This window comes from Lissotriton helveticus, chromosome 8 (assembly GCF_964261635.1).
Source record: "Lissotriton helveticus chromosome 8, aLisHel1.1, whole genome shotgun sequence".
In the NCBI taxonomy this organism is placed as follows: Eukaryota; Metazoa; Chordata; class Amphibia; order Caudata; family Salamandridae; genus Lissotriton; species Lissotriton helveticus.
This window is the reverse complement of record NC_136069.1, coordinates 160,398,744-160,417,660: the sequence shown is the minus strand read 5'-3', so window position 1 is coordinate 160,417,660 and position 18,917 is coordinate 160,398,744.

Genomic DNA, 18,917 nt, shown 5'->3' with positions numbered 1-18,917 from the left:
TCGAAGTACATTTGTTCCAGTCATTTGGTTTGAATCTGCTTGTGGATTAATTGTTCTGTCCCTTTCAACATTAAACGTAATTCAGGTGTCTAGCCTCAGCCCAGTCTAGAATTTAAACCTAGCCTGGCTTGTCTGTAAACCTCATTCCTCTAGACCTCATTGTGGGTGGGGGGGGGCACATTAGCTAATTGTATACAGGTTTTTGTGTCAATACAAGGAATGCAGACCTCAGAGGCATGCCTGGCCCTTAGGTATAGCCTATGCAGCCATAGTCCATTTCATACTTAATGCTCCCCACAGTGACCCTTCACCACTGTAAATGTATTTTTGGGTCTGCCACACTCAATGGAAGTATATAGTAATTTTTTACATATTTCTGAGTCAAAACAGGATCAGTCTATTTACTGTTCTGTCTTAGGCTTCCTCATGGCAAGTTTCTCTCCAGGGTATATGTTGATCAAGAATTAAACTATTGTTAGATAATGCCGGGCAAAAGCCATGGCAAGCTAAATCTGTATTATCCCATCTAGGATAAGGCACTTCTTCTATCCCTTAGAATTTAAAGATTTGGAATCTGGTTTTGAGTCAGCTGGGTCAATTAGCACTCGGATAGATGTAGCATCTTGACCCACTTTGGGCGAGATCTAGTCCCGGCCTAGTGATGATCTTTGTTCTTAACGGTGGCAGACCTAGGTTCTATGGGTGCCTTTATCTGCCTTGTTTAGATCAGTCAGTTGCATAGTCTTCATTCTCTTTTGATGAGGCAACTGCTATAAGAGCAAAAGTATATTCTTGTTCCTTCCACACTGAACCCTTCAGATAATCAGTATGAGATATGAGTGTCACCAATGTCATGCTTGTAGTTGAATTGTTCAACTTTAATTGTGGCATACAGATATAAACAATGTTAGCATTTACTTCAAAGTGTTGCCTTTGCATAGGTTTTGTTTCCCAATACAATATATTGACTTGGTGTTAAGTCATTGTTCATCTGAACATGAAAATGGTGGCAATTTTTTACTTTACTGGATGACAAATCTTGGCAGGATGGTGACCACTATCCCTGTGTAATACATTACCTGCCCTGATGTAGTAGTTCATCTGTGTAATGCTTGCGCTGGAATAATGTTAACAATGATTTATATATGTTTATTGTGGATATTCTTGACATAGTAACTGCTGCATTCTGATGCCACACCCTGTAAGATTGGTGAAACATATCGGCGTCCATCTTTGCACTCACTCAGTGACCCAATCCTATACTTGCCAATTCATCCAACCAGCTATCACCACACTCAACCATTCAACCAATCACTTGGTTCACCCATTCACCACCCACTCACCCATTCACAATTCACTTAATCATGTATTCATCCATGTACCAGCTTGTCTAACCAAACTGTGATTTATTATTCCATTCATTCTCTGACCCAGCCACACACAAACTCGCCTATAAATAAGGAATCAGTTTGACCTCTAAAATAGCCAGACCGATTGGCTTGGACAATGCTTGTTATAAGCGTTTCTTCACCATTTAGAATTGAATTCTACTGGCTTCGTCAGAATTGTTTCTAGGAAGAAGTCTTATGCAGAGTTGGATCTATCATGCGAATGGCCCATGGTGCTAGTCTGCATTATTGAAGATCACTATGCATGAAACTTTGTTTTTCTTTGGTGTACAATGGGGCACAAGTGAGAGGGAATGGGTCTGACTCTGTCTGGATGTCCCTTTCCGATTTTCTGCCATACATCTCAATATTTTGTATGAGCTTGGCGGGAGAAAATTCAGCATGTGCTCTCAACCATGCCAATGTTGACTTTACATAGGGGAGTCCCAGGTTTTTGGAATTTTGTTTACCCCAAAGTTACATCCTTTGAGCCCTCTTGGCATGCTTGAAGGTCTGTGTTTAAAGCATAACTGTTTACATTGAATATTTATATTTGTGAAGCCTTGCAAGTATTATTGGCTTGATCCATGACTTCTGGTTTCAGTTTCGAGGCTCCAACATCACTCAAGCCAACCAGTAAAACTGTCAGTGATCAAAGCCTTGAAACTGGTGATTGATATGTTTATCATACAGTAGCAAGGCATCCCAGGTGGATTGAGAAGGAAGATTTTGAAAGACCCCAAGGCTATGCGTCACCCGCCAAAGGTGGGGGGTTGATAGGTAGGTTTGCTGTCTTGTTATTGGGAAGGACATGTGGGACGATATCAGGGGCGGCTAGCAACTGTGAAAATCTCCCCTCTCCCGGTGACAGCGAGCGGGAAGGAAGGTGGTTTACTTCCTGCATACGAATCCAACCAATCCTGGGGCTGATTGGTTGTAGCAGGCTAACCTGGGGCTCATATTGAGGCTGAGTGCAGTGGCGTAACGAAACTTGAGGGGGCCCCCCTGCAAAGCACATGGAGGGGGGAGATGAGCCGGAAGTTCTTGAGGTCCTTGGGGTCTGCTTTGGGTTTCTTGAACAGGGCGTTGATCTCGGCGTGCTTCCAGCTCTCCGGGAATGACACAGCCTCGAAGGAGATGTTGATGGCTTTGCTGAGGTGGGGTGCGATGGTGGCGCTGGATTTGTTGAAGATGTGGTGAGGGCATGGGTCTGATGGGGAGCCGGAGTGGACGGTGCTCATGATTTTGATGGTGTCATCATCGTTGATGTTGGTCCAGGTGAGTAGGGGGTCACCGTGGGTGGTGGCCCTGGGGTCTGAGGTGCGTTGGCTGCCATGGTAGATGGTTGTTGAAGCTGTCCTGGATGTCTGTGATCTTGCAGTGGAGGAAGGAGGCCAGGGAGATGCACAGGTCTTGTGAGGGTGGGATGCCATTGGTGCTGGAGCTGGGGTTTGGGAGTTCCTTCACAATGTTGAAGAGCTCTTTGTTGTTGTGTGCGTTGTTGTCGAGGTGGTCCTTGAAGGCGGTATTTTTGGCGGATCTGATTAGGTGATGATGATGGCGCATGGGGTTCTTGTGGGCTGCTTGGTTCTCTGGTGTCTCTGGTGCCATTTCTTCTCCAGCTTTCTGCAGTTTTGCTTGGAGGTCTGGAGGTCTGCGGTGAACCAGCTGACATTCTTGTTGGTACGACTGTTGGAGGGGTTCTTGATCGGGGCGAGGGTGTTGGCGCTGTCGTCGATCTAGCGTCTGAGGTTGCTGGCGGCAGCGGCGGGGTTAGTGGGGTCTGTGGGTGTGCTTCGGGTGAGGGTGGTGAGTAGCTGGTCTTCGGTGATTTTGCTCCAGCAGCGGCGCGGGATCTGTTGGGTGCGGTGGTGCGTGGTAGGCTTCTTGAAGGTGAAGTGGATGCAGCTATGATCGGTCCAGTGGAGTTCGGTGGTGTGGCTGAAGGAGACGTGGAAGCTCGCGGAGAAGATAAACTTGTGAATTATCTGCATGCCACACACTAGCGACTGTCAAGGATTGTGCATGATAATAACGTGAACTGAGGAAGCAATTTCAATCATAATATCTTATTAGTAAGCACTGCAAAACAGGCAGGCAAACAAGGCTGAGGAAGAAAACTGTTTGGATGCTTCAGAACATTGCTGCAGATGTTTGTCTGTTTTAATTTATCATTTCTGTAGTGTAAACAATGCTAAATAAAAGATTTAAGGTTCACGTATTACAGACAAGTGCAAGCAACACCATAAATAACACTGAATGTAGAATAAAAACAAATCATATCAGCAAGCAAGTACCTAATGACAATCTATACAAACTGTAGTTGGTAAAGCAAAAGAAAAAGTGCTAATACTTTCAAAGTGCAAAATAAAGCAATCACCAGTCCAGCAATATACAAAAATCAAGCATGGTTTGTAAAACAATCCAACTTTCTTCTTGCATCAAGGTGAAAATACTTTCAAAGTGCATGGTAAAATGCTAGTCCAGCAGCTTCGCTCACAAGGACTGACCTGAGCCACCAGACTGGGCCTTACTTCATAACAAACAGAGGCCTCAGACCTCACTGTGTCAACACTGGCGGTATTTACAATTTACTAAGAGTATAGACACTCCTGCTATATTACTGATTCACCATTGCCTTCAAATGGCTCAATCCTCACGTGTGACACCGCCTGCCAGGCCTGGATTTTAAGCCAACAGTACCTTGCATTCTGGAAGTTGTGCTGTGACCATCTAAGTAAGGGGTTAAACATTCCAGCATGCAAAGTGTTGTTGGATAAAAGCTACAAATGGACACACCATGGTGCCAATGCCACTTGGCAACTATGTTTTATACAAGCAAAAGGGGATGTTTAATTTCCTCAACACAAGCTGCAGAAGTCTGGTGTCAAATAGCAAACACGTTGTGCGGAGAACCCAGAAACGTGCTGTGTTTAGCCCCCGTGTATGGACCTGAGGTGTCATTCTCTAAGAGACTCAGTGGTAAAAGCCCACAGTTGTCTCTAATGCATGTTAGTGCCAGGCAGTGGTCGAAGTGGGGGGAAAAAGTAGGGGAACTGTGGGAGGAGAATCAGAGGGCGGGAATAACCAATGGATTGGGTCAGTGGGCGGAGTGAGAGGTGTGGCAGAAAGAGCAATACCCCAATTTTTAGTATTCGTTTCCCATTTCACTAACCGGTTACAGCTTATTATATTATTTCATTTAATCAATAGATACACATGTTTATTTAAGGTTAAATATGTGTTATTGACATTAAAATACATTCACAAAGTGGGATACGTTTCCAATCACAGAATGTCCCAAATATCCTTAAAAGTGGAATCACAAGCCATTTGTCTCCCAGCCATGGAGTTTCTGTCATCAGCACTTCTCCCTTTTTCCACCAGAGCAGTTCAAACATGAATGGCAAAATATCCTAGTTTGCGCATGTTTTCCACATAACTATGGCTTTGCCATATTTGCCACATAATACATCATCTGCTGCATAATCTAATGATTTTAACTAATAAATTGTTTAAAGCTCAAACACATCAAAAGCTACTAAACAATGTGACTTGTGCTGCTGTGAAGTGGAGGGCCCTTTGCAAAGATTGACTGGTCACCTTTCCCATTGCTGCAGTTGTATGTTCCACTAGTACTAATAAGGAAAATTCTTTGCAGAGACTGTTAGCAGGTGTAAAAATTTCAAAATAATAAAGTATCAGAACATTTACTGCACCACTAATACCAGTGTAGGGTGTCAGAGCACTTTACATCACACATATTACACAGAGGCAATCATTCATATGTGTTTAAATCACTGTGTGGGAAATGTTACATAGGACAAAGGACCACAAGGTGTAGGAGTCACATGACAACCATACTAGTAGACAGCATAGTTTAATAGTGATTGGTCTGCGGAAATACAAATTCAGAATTAAACACATAATACCATGGTTGGGGGTTCTCTTTAATAATCAGAATTGTTTTCTACCCAAATGAACCTTTTTTTGCAACATTAGGATAATCGAAGACTGGGGACAAAAATATAACTTTTGAGTTAATGTAACTATAGCATGTTATAAATACATTATACAGTGATTGGCTTGTGAACTAGAATGTACAGGCAGGGAATTGAATGTATTGTCCCAGAGGTTCTGTAAGGATATTACTGTTGGGCAGCGCTGAAGACGAGACTGCTGTGCTGAGGATCTCTCTATATCCAGAATAAACAACTTCTAATCTTCAATCTGGAGGTGTTATTTTTACATATTTGGCAACACGCTGTGTCTGTGCGAGGGACAGACTACGAATTTCCTCACCCTTGGACTGAAACATTGTTTAATACCGATCTACACTCTGGTAAGATCGTTTTTATTGTTTAATTGTACTGCACTTTAAAAGGATCTTCGAGAGATGAAAGATGTCTGAAGTAAATTAATTGTCAGTGTTCACCTCGTTTTTATAAGAATCCACCTCCAGATTCAAGTCAAGTCAAAAATTTGTATAGCGCACTACTCACCCAGAGGGTCTCAAGGCGCTTGAGGGGGGTGGGAGGGGGGGGTTCGTTACTTATCAAATAGCCAAGTTTTGAGTTGTTTTCTGAAGGAGAGGTGGTTCTGTGTAATGCGGAGGTGGGAGGGGAGAGAGTTCCAGGTTTTGGCTGCTAAGTAGGAGAAGGATCTTCCTCCCATGGTGGCTCTTCGGATGCGTGGAATTGTGGCGAGGGCTTGATTGGACGATCGCAGTTGGCGGGTTGGGGTGTAAAAGGTCAGGCGCGTGTTGAGGTATTTGGGTCCCAGGTCGTGGAGGGCTCTGTGTGCGTGGGTGAGGAGACGGAACGTTATTCTCTTGTTGACTGGGAGCCAGTGAAGGTCTCTCAGGTGACCGGATATGTGATTGTGGCGGGGTATGTCTAGGATGAGTCGGGCGGAGGCGTTCTGAATGCGTTGGAGTTTATTCTGTAATTTGGCTGTAGTTCCGGCGTAGAGGGTGTTTCCGTAGTCCAGTCGGCTTGTGACAAGAGCTTGGGTGACCGTCTTTCTTGTTTCGGTGGGGATCCAGCGGAAGATCTTTCTGAGCATACGTAAGATGTTAAAGCATGATGATGAGACGGCGTTGACTTGTCTGGTCATCGAGAGGGAGGAGTCTAGAATGAATCCCAGGTTGCGAGCATGGTCCGTTGGTTTGGGTGCGCTGCCCAGGGCCGGTGGCCACCATGAGTCGTCCCATGCGGAGGGGGATGATCCTAGGATGAGGACTTCCGTCTTGTCAGAATTCAGTTTTAAGCGGCTGTTCTTCATCCACTCGGCAACGTCTTTCATCCCTTTGTGTAGGTTAGTTTTAGCGTTGTTTGGGTCTTTGGTGAGGGAGAGGATCAGCTGGGTGTCGTCGGCGTAGAAGATGATGTTGAGGTTGTGCTGGCGTGCGATGGATGCGAGGGGGCTCATGTAGACGTTGAAGAGGGTGGGGCTGAGCGATGATCCTTGTGGTACGCCGCAGATGACTTCGGTGGCCTCTGACCTGAAAGGGGGGAGGCGGACTCTCTGGGTTCTTCCAGCAAGAAACGAGATGATCCAGTCCAGTGCTTTTCCTTGTATCCCGACGTTTCTGAGGCGTTGTACAAGAGTGCTATGACAGACCGTGTCAAACGCTGCGGAGAGGTCCAGGAGGATGAGGGCAGCTGTTTCCCCGTTGTCGAGAAGTGTTCGGATGTCGTCTGTAGCTGCGATGAGGGCAGTCTCGGTGCTGTGTTTGGCTCGGAAGCCGGACTGTGAGGGGTCTAGGGAGCTGTTAGATTCGAGGAAGGCTGCAAGCTGATTGTTGACGGTCTTCTCTATGACCTTGGCAGGGAAAGGGAGGAGCGAGATAGGGCGGTAGTTCTTAAGTTCAGTCGGGTCTGCTGTGGGTTTCTTCAGTAGAGCACTGAGTTCGGCATGTATCCAGCTTTCTGGGAAGATAGCTGTGTTGAGGGAGCAGTTGATGATATCTCGGAGATGGGGTGCGATGATGGAGTCGGCCTTGTTGAAAATGTGGTGGGGGCATGGGTCGGTTGGTGATCCGGAGTGTATGGAGTTCATCAAGCGGATGGTGTCTTCAGTGCTGATTGGGTCCCAGGCGCCAAGGGTGGTGGTGGGGGGCTTCAGTTCGGTGGGGGTGAGGGGGGTGGACTGGTCGCCAAAGCTGTTATGTATGTCAGCGATTTTGCTGTGGAAGAATGAGGGGAGTTGCAGAGGTCTTGAGAGGGAGTGATGTCGTTAGAGCCGGCGCTGGGATTTGTTAGCTCTTTGACGATGCTGAAGAGTTCCTTGCTGTTGTGGGCGTTGTTGTCGAGTCGATCCTTGAATGCTAATTTCTTGGTGGATCGGATCAGCTGGTGGTGTTTGCGGGTGGCGTCCTTGAGGACGGTCATGTTGTCTGTGGTTGGGTTTTTTCGCCAGGCTTTCTCGAGGGTGCGGCAGTTCTTTTTGGAGTTCTTGAGGTCGTCATTGAACCAGGAGGCCTTTTTGCTACCTGGTTTGATGTGATGGTTTTTCAAGGGTGCTAATTCGTCGGCGCAGTGGGTGATCCATTGTGCGAGATTGATGGCTGCTTGGTTTGGGTCCGATGGTTTGGTGGGAAGGTTTTGGCTTAGCGATGTGGTGAGCTGGTCGGTGGTAATTTTGTTCCAGTTTCTGCGTGGGACTTGTTGTGGGTGGTGGTGGGTTGTGGTCTTTCTGAAGTTGAAGTGGATGCAGCTGTGGTCCGTCCAGTGGAGTCCTGTGGCGTGAATGAAGGAGATATGTTTGCTGGAGGAGAAGATTGGGTCGAGCGTGTGTCCGGCGTGGTGGGTGGGGGTGTTTACTAGTTGTATGAGTCAGAGATTGGCGAGGTTGTCCAGCAGGGTGGTGGTGTTGCTGTCGTTATTCTTTTCCAGGTGGAAGTTGAGGTCCCCTAGGAGAATGTAGTCCTCGGAGGGGAGGGCGTGTGGGCTGATAAAGTCAGTGATCTCTTCGCTGAATTGTGTGCGGGTCCTGGTGGTCTGTAGATGAGGGTGCCTCTTAGTGTGGTCTTGGGGTCGGTCTGTATCTGGAAGTGGAGGTGTTCGGCGGCGGTGAAGGTGTCGTCGGAGCTGGTCGTGATGCGGATGGTGTTCTTGTGGACGATGGCGATGCCTCCTCCTGTTCGATTGATGCGGTCCTTTCGGATGATCTTGTAGCCGTCCGGGATGGCTATGGCGATGTCGGGCGCTGATGCGGTATTCATCCAGGTTTCTGTAAGAAAGGCGATGTCCGGCGTTGTGGTGTCCAGTAGGTTCCATAGTTCAATGGAGTGTCTGTGGACCGAGCGGGTGTTGAGCAGGATGCATTTCAGGTGGTTATTGTCGGAGCTCTGTTTGGCATTAGTGGGCATAGTGTAGGTCTTGATGCAGCAGAACTTGCAGGATTGGCAGGTGAAGGGTCCATGGGTGCGTCCTGGGGCGGCTTGGTGGCAGTTGTGGAGTCGGCCGGTGTTGAGTGCAGAGAGGGTTGCGGCATCGTAAGTTAGGCGGGAGGAGTTGGTTTGGCGGGGGCCAGGGGGTCTGGCGTTGGGCGCGGTCCAGGCACGGACGGGCGTAGACGGGCTTACCTTTGGCGCGCCTGGGGCGCGACCGCTGCGCGTAAACGCTGCGCTTGCGTGCATCTGTCATAAATGGATCGTGGAGGGGGCGAAGCGAGGGAGGAGCAGCTGGGAGGCAGGAGCGGGGTTGCGAGGGCTGGGGATGCCAGAGGGCTACGGGGGAGGGGCCGTGGGGGAGCAGGAGAGGCACAACAAATGGCACGAAAACAATGCAGGACGGGATCGGGGGGCATAATCTGGCACAGACACCCAAAGCGGCGATACCAGGCAAAGCGGAGCAATATTATGTAATGAAATGGGCAAATCAAAACAACTTATTTGCAATGGCAGGCGCAGCAATGAGCACAATATTATATGACGAAATAGGCAAATCAAAACAACTTATTTGCAATAGCAGGCGCAGCAATGAGCACAACAATACCAGGCAGCCCAGGAGGGAGCAATGTGGACACCAGGCAGCCACGAACACCAGGCGGCTCAGGAGCGAGGTGGAGCGACCGGTTCTGATCAGGTCAGGACGGTTTGAAGATTAAAAGTTGTTTATGATGACATTATAATAGCAGGGAAGGATGAAAATCATCATGATGATCTTGTATTTGTAAGGTTGAGTTGAAAAAAGAAGGGATGGCAAAAGGGGCAAAAATGGAAAGTGCTGAAAAACTTGAAAAAACACATTGTATTATCAATCTAAATGATTTTCAGGTAAAAGTGTTGGTTGATTCTGGGAGCATGTACACTTTGATATCTAAAGATGCATTATCTGGTGAGCAAAATGATAATTGGTCAGATCCTTATATAAAAGCTGTGGGGTACGGAGGTAAGAAAATTGACATACTTGCAATGAAGTGGATGAATATTTCATTTATGAAACAAGTCATCTATGGACGAGTTTATCTAACCAATTATGGATCCAATCTTTTAGGTTGGCGTAACCAAAAAGATCTTGGGATAAAATTATACCCAAATGCAAAAAATCCTATTATTGTGTCGATACCTGAAAATCGCAATGTGAATTCTGTGGATACATTTGAAGAATGCATTGCTAAGAAATATCCACAAAATCTTAATGATGAGTTAGGTTTATTAAAAGGATTTTGTCACAAGATAATAAAAAAAATAAATGCTGTGCCAATTGTACACAAAGTACGGAATATACCCCTTATGATGAGAGATTCTTTGCAAAAAGAATTAGACAAGCTTTTGAGTCAGGGTATAATTGAGCCGATAGAATCATCTGAGTGGTTGGCTCCAATTGTTGTGGCTCCCAAGGAAGGAGGGAAAATTAGATTATGCATTGATTTAAGAGATTTAAACAGGAATATTTGGGTTGACAGACAACCACTCCCCAATATTTCAGAAATGCTATCAGCTATGACTGGTGGGAAAGATTTTTCGGTTGTGGATATGACGTCAGCTTATCATCAGATTAATCTTCACATGGATTCTAGGCATTTGACTTCCTTCGTCACTCCCTCAGGGGCATTTCGTTATTTGAGGATGCCTTTTGGCTTAGCATCTGCTGCTGCAGTCTTTCAGAGGGTAATGATGAAGGTATTTGAAGGTCTGGAAAATGTGTGGTATTTTCAAGATGACATTATGATAGCAGGGAAGGATGAAAATCATCATGATGATCTATTGGATAAAGTGATGAAGCGTTTGGAAGATTATGAGTTGACTGTCAAACGTGAAAAATGCCAATTTAGGGAAGGATCTGTAACATATCTTGGTCATACCATTTCAGGGGATGGAATAAAACCTGAACAGAGCATTGTTCAAGGCATAAAGGAAACACCACGACCAGAAAGTAAGGATCAGTTGAAATCTTTCCTTGGGTTATCTGAGTATTGTTCGAAGTTTGTAAAGAACTTTACTGAAATTGTAGAACCTTTGAGGTTACAAATGAAGAAGGATGTGACATTTGAATAAAACGAGATGTGTGAGAATGCTTTTGAGCAAGTTAAAGATTGTATCATGAAAGCTCCTTTATTGGGACATTTTGAAATTATTGGGAAGACTTATCTGACCACTGATGCGAGTGGTGTAGGATTAGGAGCAGTACTATCTCAGATTGTAGAAGGAAAGGAAAGGATTATTGGATTTGCCTCCAGGAGACTACAGGGTGCTGAAAAATATTACTCCTAGAATTTCGAGATGGTTGTTGGCTGTCTTAGAAAATAACTTTGAAGTAGAATATTTAAAAGGTCTAAAAAATATAGTAGCAGATTGTCTATCCCCTCTCCCAACGAGAAATGAGATTACTGAAATTAATGATTTTGAAACCAATGAGAATGAAGAAAGCAAAATTCATGAATGTGTAGCATTGAGAAAAGAAATATGGGATGTTGCAATGGAGAGTGATCCAGTTCTAGTGAAGCTAAAAGAATACATTAGGAATGGATGGGAAACCTATGTAAGTTGTGATGGGGATATAAAAGAGTATTGGAACATCAAAGAGGAGTTGAGTATAAATGATAACAAAGTCATGAGAAGAGATTGTATTGTACCTCCAGTAAGTCTTTGGAGTCAGATCATTGAATTAGCCCATGAAGGACATCCCGGTAGGAGCATGACAAAAAGAAGAATTAGATAAACATATTGGTGGCCAAAATTGGATGGCATGGTTGAAGAAGTGATTAAACATTGTTATGCATGTGCGAACAGTGATAAAGTGAAAACATTAAGAGAACCACCACTTAAGTGTGTTGAGTTACCGGTCAGACCTTGGGAAAAGTTAGCAATGGATTTTTTGGGTCCTATAAACAAGTTAGGTGGTGCATATAGATGTATCTTTGTTCTTGCAGATTATCACACAAAGTGGTTTGTGTATAAAACAACAAATGCAATTAACACAAAAACTGTAACTGAAATTTTAGAAGAGATTTTTCCCAGAAGAAGGTGCTCCAAAAACCATTGTGTCAGACAATGGTGTACAATTTGTATCAATGGAAGCAAAGGAGTTCATGGTAAGATGGGGAGTTACTCATGAAAAAGTAGCTTTATATAGACCACAAGCTAATGGAATGGTAGAGAGGATACATAGTCTTATAATGGATAACATCCAATTATCATTAGCTAATGGATTGTCTTGGAAGGAGGAGTTAAAGAAATTGGTGTGGGCTCATAGAACTACTCCTCATGCTATTATGGGTGTTTCTCCTTTTGTATCTCTCAAAGGGAGGGAGCCAGGTTGGAAAGACAATCCCAATTGGTTGGTTGCTAAAGATCGTTTATGGGTAGATCACCATGCCATTAAGGCAACTGTTTCTGAAAAACAAAAAGATGCTGAAAAGTATTACAATTTGAGGAAAGGTGTGAAGATACCGAATATTAGAGTCGGAGATTGGGTTGTTACCAAAAAAAGCGGTGTGATCACAAAAGGAGACAGTAAGTTCTCTGTTCCCTTAAATGTAATTAAAGTAAAAAGAAATGTGGTGGTGTTAGAAAATGGGACAGTTTGGAGTATCGGAAATGTTTGCAAAGTTTCCAATGTACAATAATACAAATGGTATTTATTGATTGTTCAAATGTCATCATTGAATTTGTTTTCTGTTTTATTTTATGATCTTCAAAATTACTTTAATTTTTTATAAGGGGGAAGAAATCTAGAGTTAATGTAACTATAGCATGTTATAAATACATTATACAGTGATTGGCTTGTGAACTAGAATATGCAGGCAGGGAATGGAATGTATTGTCACAGAGGTTCTGTAAGGACATTACTGTTGGGCAGCGCTGAAGAGACTGCTGTGCTGAGGATCTCTCTATATCCAGAATAAACAACTTCTAATCTTCAATCTGGAGGTGTTATGTTTACAATAACACTCTAATTTATACCTTGGAGTTTGCATGCAGCTCTTACATGACAGTTAATAGCTCACTGTTCTATGTTAGGATTATAACTTATTAACTGCAAGTAACAATAGGGTCTCTCTGACAAAAGCAGTAACCCACTGACCTATTCACATTATGTGCACTTTGTGATCTGCATGGCACATGTTCTTAGCAGCATGCACATTACACCTCTGCCATTCCTTTTCATGAGTCAAACCTTCCACTAGACAAAACACCATCTCTCTCTACTAGGAACATTAATCACTGGAGTTATCAAGACATTTTTATTGTTGCCCAAAAATGTTGGCGGCCAGGAAGGAGGCAGCAAGTGCTTTTCAAACCATATTATACTTACAAACACGACGCCCCCACCTGAAGTTAGCGCCCGGTGGGGTCGCACTGCCCTAGAGCCACCCTGCTCATGGGTCCTGTGACCTCAGTGACAGAGTCACTGCCACTCTATGGTCTGCTGCTTCATAGGTCTGTCCCCAAGACTGGAGGTGAACTTGATGGATAGTGGTGGGCAGGCCTTCAAGGTTAATCCACACTTGCCACTGCTAGGGTCCACCTGCTAAGACACCAGGGATTTTAAGATCTTGTTGCGCCTTCTAATGTGTAGCACAGGAATGTTCCCCCTCAGGAGAGTGGTCTGAGAGCCTGGTCATTAAGGCTGAATCTGGTTCACCAGTTCCACTTCAGCAGCTCTGACCATAGTGCCACATCCTCTCTCCCACTGAACACCATACTGCCCCACTTAGAAACTTGCACTGCACTGACCCGCTATAACCACCTGGATGTGACTCAATTCTAATTATGCACTAGACAAGAGCAATATGCTGCCTAAAAAAATTAACAACATCCTAGAAAAAGCAAACACTCATAGGGATTGCATGATTAAATAAAGCATGTGAAATGCAAGCAGGAACAACATCGTTACCTTTTTCCTTTTACACGCATTATTCTGAAATTAGTGAGTGCTTTTGCATGAAAAGGTAAGGCCATGACTACAGGGCCTGGAAGGGACCCGTTTCAGTGCCCATCAATCGATCAATCAATCAATCAATCATTTGTAAAGCACACTACATACCCGTGAGGGTCTCAAGGTGCTGGGGGGTTGCTACTGATCGAACAGCCGGGTCTTGAGTATCCTCCTGAAGGTCAGCAGGTCTTGGGTCTGTCGTAGGTTCAGTGGGAGGGTGTTCCATGTCTTGGCGGCGAGGTGGGAGAAGGATCTCCCACCCGTGGTTGTTCTTCAGATGCGCAGGACGGTGGCAAGTGAGAGGTCGGCGGAGCGTAGCTGGCGGTTGGGGATGTAGAAGGAGAGACGTCTGTTGAGGTAGGCTGGCCCGGTCTTGTGGAGTGCCTTGTGTGCGTGGGTGAGGAGCTTGAAGGATATCCTCTTGACGGGGAGCCAGTGCAGGTTTCTCAGGTGGGGGATGATGTGGCCGTGGCGTGGTACGTCGAGGATCAGTTGTACCGAGGCGTTTTGGATGCGTTGTAGTCGTTTGATGAGCTTGGTCGGGGCTCCCGCGTAGAGGGCGTTTCCGTTGTCGAGTTTGCTGCTGAGGAGGGCCTGGGTGACTGTCTTTCTTGTATCTGTCGGGATCCATCTGTAGATCTTGCGGAGCATGCGGAGGATGTTGAAGCAGGAGGAGGAGACGGCGTTGACCTCCTTGGTCATTGAGAGCGAGGATGATTCCCAGGTTGCGTGCATGGTCGGTGGGAGTCGGGGCTGCCCCCAGTGCCGTCGGCCACCAGGAGTCGTCCCAGGCTGAAGGGTTGGAGCCGAGGATGAGGACCCCTGTCTTGTCTTAGTTCAGCTTCAGACGGCTGGTCTTCATCCAGTCGGCGACGGCCTTCATTCCTTCGTGGAGGTTGGCTTTGGTGGTGATGGGGTCCTTGGTGAGGGAGAGGATCAGCTGAGTGTCATCGGCGTAGGAGATTATGTTCAGGTTGTGTTGTCCGGCTACATGTGCGAGCGGGGCCACGTAAATGTTGAACAGCATCGGGCTGAGGGAGGATCCCTGGGGTACGCCGCAGATGATCTCGGAGTCTTTGGAACGGAATGGGGGAGGCAGACGATCTGGGTTCTGCCAGAGAGAAAGGAGGTGGTCCAATCCAGAGCCTTGTCTCGGACCCCTGCGGCGTGGAGGCACGCACGTAGTGTGCAATGGCAGACGGTGTCGAAGGCGGCAGAGAGGTTTAGGAGGATGAGTGCTGCGGTCTCGCCATTGTCCATCAGGGTCCTGATGTCGTCGGTGGCGGTGATGAGGGCAGTCTTGGTGCTGTGGTTGCTGCGGAACCCTGACTGTGAAGGGTCCAGAAGAAGTTTTCTTCGAGGTATCGGGTTAGCTGTCTATTGACGGTTTTCTCGATGACCTTGGCCGGGAAGGGGAGCAGAGAGATGGGCCGGAAGTTCTTGAGGTCTCTTGGGTCTGCCTTGGGTTGTTTGAGTAGGGGGTTGATCTCGGCCTGTTTCCAGATATCTGGGAAGGTTGTGGTCTCGAGGGAGAGATTGATGACGTTGTGCAGGTGGGGTGCGATGGAGCTGCTTGCTCAGTTGAAGACGTGGTGCGGGAATGGGCCTGACGGAGAGCCGGAGTGGATTGTGCGCATGGTCTTGATGGTGTCATCGATGCTCACGCTGGCCCAGGCTAGCAGGGGGTTGTGGTCGATGGTGTACGGAGGGTCTGTTTTGTTGCTGTCTGTTGGGGCTGTCTGGGTGTTGAAGCTGTCATGGATGTCTATCTTGCGGTGGAAGAAGGTGGCGAGGGAGTCGCACAGGGCTTGCGACGGCGGGATGTCGTTGATATTGAAGCTGGTGTTGAAGAGTTCCTTCACGATGTTGAAGAGCTCCTTGCTATTGTGTGCGTTGTTGGTGAGGCGGTCTTTGAAGGAAGTCCTCTTGGCCGCCCTGATGAGGTGGTGGTGGTTGCGGATGGCGTCCTTGTGTGCTTTGTGGCTGTCCGGAGTTTATTCACTGTGCCATTTCTTCTCTAGTTTCCGGCAGGCTTGATTGGAGGCTAGGAGCTCTGGGGTGAACCAGCTGGCCCTCTTGCTGGTGTCTCTGTGGGGGGGTTTCTTCAGTGGGGCGAGGGTGTTGGCCCAGTCCTCGATCCAGCGTCTGAGGCTGTGGGCAGAGTCGTCAGTGTTGGAGGGTTCGGCGGGTCGGCTGAGAGCGAGATTTGCTGTAATTGGCCTTCGGTGATTTTGCTCCAGCAGCGGCGGGGGATCTGTTGGGTGCGGTGGTGTGTGGTGGGTTTCTGGAAGGCGAAGTGGATGCAGTGGTGGTCGGTCCAGAGGAGTTCGGTGGTGTGGCTGACGGAAACGTGCGGGCTTGAGGAGAAGACGGGGTCGAGCGTGTGGCCAGCGGAGTGGGTGGGCGTTGTGACGAGTTGCTTCAGTCCGAGGTTGGCGAGGTTATCGATCAGGGTTGTGGAGTTGTTGTCATTGTTGTTCTCAAGGTGAAAGTTCAGGTCTCCGAAGAGGATGTAGTCGGTGGAGGTCAGGGCATGCGTGCTTATCTAGTCGGCGATGGAGTCGCTGAACTGTGGGCAGGGTCCAGGGGGGTTGGTAGACGAGTGTACCTCTGAGGGTGGAGTTAGGGTCTTTGTGCATCTGGAAATGCATGTGTTCAGCGGTGCTGAGCGCGTCGTCGGTGCTAGTCGAGACCCTGATGCTGTTCTTGTGGACGATGGCAATTCCTCCTCCGACTCTGTTGGTGCGGTCTCTGTGGGTGGTCTTGTAGCCGTCTGGGATAGATATGGCGATGGCGGGTACGGAGGAGTCGTTAAACCAGGTCTCTGTCAGGAAGGCGATGTCTGGGCATGTTGTGTCGAGCAGGTCCCAGAGTTCGAAGGCATGCTTGAGTGCTGAGCGGGTGCGGGTATTCAGTAGTATGCATCGGAGGTGGTTGGGATCTTTCTTGGCGGGTGGTTCGTCGGCTCTGAGGCTGGTGTAGCTGCAGTTCTGGCAGGTGAAGGGGCCGTGTGTACGTTTCGGGGCGGCGGTGAGGCAGGTGTGGCTCCGTCCGGAGTTGAGAGCATGCAGAGTGCTGGCGTCATTATGATGGCGGTTGTTGTGGTGGGTGCGGGATCTAGGGGTTCTGGCGCTGGGTGCGGTCCAGGTGCGGAGGGGCGCAGACAGGCTTTGGCGCGCCAAGGGCATGGCCATGCAGGGGCCGGCATATACGGGGAGGTGGGAGGGAGGAGCAGCTGGGAGGCGGGAGGCAGCGAATGGGCAGTGGGCAGTCAGGGGGACGGAGACGCAGGGGACGCAGAGGCAAGGGCAGTGAGGGACAACAAAGGTAACAGAAGGAAAAAAGGGCACAAAATCGAGGGAAAAACGAGTGGCACAGAAGGCAAAAGGGCATAAAAAATTAGTGGAACAGAAGGCAAAAGGGGCACAGAAACGAGGGAAAAATGAGTGGCACAGATGGCATAAGGGCACAAAATAAAGAGTGGAACAGAGGGCAGAAGGGCACGAAAAACGATCGGAACCAAAGGCAAAAGGGGCACAAAAATGAGGGGAAAACGAGTGGCACAGAGGGCAGGAAGGCACAAAAAACGAGTGGAACAGAGGGCAGAAAGGCACAAAAAACGAGGGGAACAGAAGGCAAAAGGGGCTCAGAACCTAGGGAAAAACGAGTGGCACAGAAGGCAGAAGGGCACACAAAACTAGTGGAACAGAAGGCAAAAGGGGCACAAAAACTAGGGGAAAACGAGTAGCACAGAGGGCACAAAAAAACGACTGGCACAGAGGGCAGGAAGGCACAAAAAACGAGTGGAACAGAGGGCAGAAGGGCACAAAAAACGAGTGGAACAGAAGGCAAAAGGGGCTCAGAACCTAGGAAAAAACGAGTTGCACAGAAGGCAGAAGGGCACACAAAACGAGTGGAACAGAAGGCAAAAGGGGCACAAAAATGTGGGGAAAAACGAGTGGCACAGAAGGCAGACGGCCACAAAAAACAAGTGGAACAGAAGGTCAAAGGGGCACAAAAAAGAGGGAAAAACGAGTGGCACAGAAGGTAAAAAGGGCACAGAAATACCAGAAAAACGAGTGGCACAGAGGCAAAATACAGAATTCAGAAATACAGGGGCAGCTAAGAACAGAAGGCAGAATGGGCAGAGAGGCACGGGGGCAATGAGGGGAACAGAAGGGATAACCGGGCAGAGACACGGGGGCAGCGAGGGGTACAGAAGGAAAGACCGGGCGGAGAGAGCACGGGGACAGCTAGGGGAACAGAGGGAAGAAAAAGGGACATGGACCACGTACAGGCAGCGGGGTAAGACAGACAACAGCAGTCACAGACACAACAATGAAAATACAGGCAATACAATAAAAGCAATAAAGCGGAGAATGAACAAACCTACCTTCGGCCTACCACTGGCCACCAGGGATGAGGCGCAGGTGGTAGCCTGCGGGTGGAGGAGGGCCTCGAACTTCCTCAGCAGTGGCAGCTGCGGCAGGGAGACACAGGCGGTGCTGTGCGGAGGGGGAGACGCCTACCCGGTGGGGTCAAGGGTCGCTCTCCTCACCGTGCAGCGGCCGGCCTAGAAGGGGAGATGGGAGGGAGGAGCAGCTGGGAGGAAGGAGGCAGGGGCAGCGAATGGGCAGTGGACAGTCAGGGCGGCGGGTGGCACAGGGTCAGCGCTGATTTGCATATCGCCATTGTCTAACCCAGGGTGGTGTGGAGTGGAAAAACGATGGATTTGGGCCCAGATCTTTGGACTGGGGTGAATGTGTGACATTGATCCACATTCTGTCCATCATTGTTGTGTTTGCAGTTACCGCTCTAAGTGTACTGGGGATGCTCAGACGTGAGTCCCAGGCACTCCACACCACTGGAATCAAGCTAGCCGGGCTGAAGAGAGGTGTTACCTCGAAACCGGGCCGGTCCTCGGATGCTTGTTTCCGTTCTGGGAAGGACATGGCTTTTGTAGTTCGGACTGGACTGTTCCCATGGGGCACAGGGTCAGCGCTGATTTGCATATCGCCATTGTCTAACCCAGGGTGGTGTGGAGTGGAAAAACGATGGATTTGGGCCCAGATCTTTGGACTGGGGTGAATGTGCGACATTGATCCACATTCTGTCCATCATTGTTGTGTTTGCAGTTATC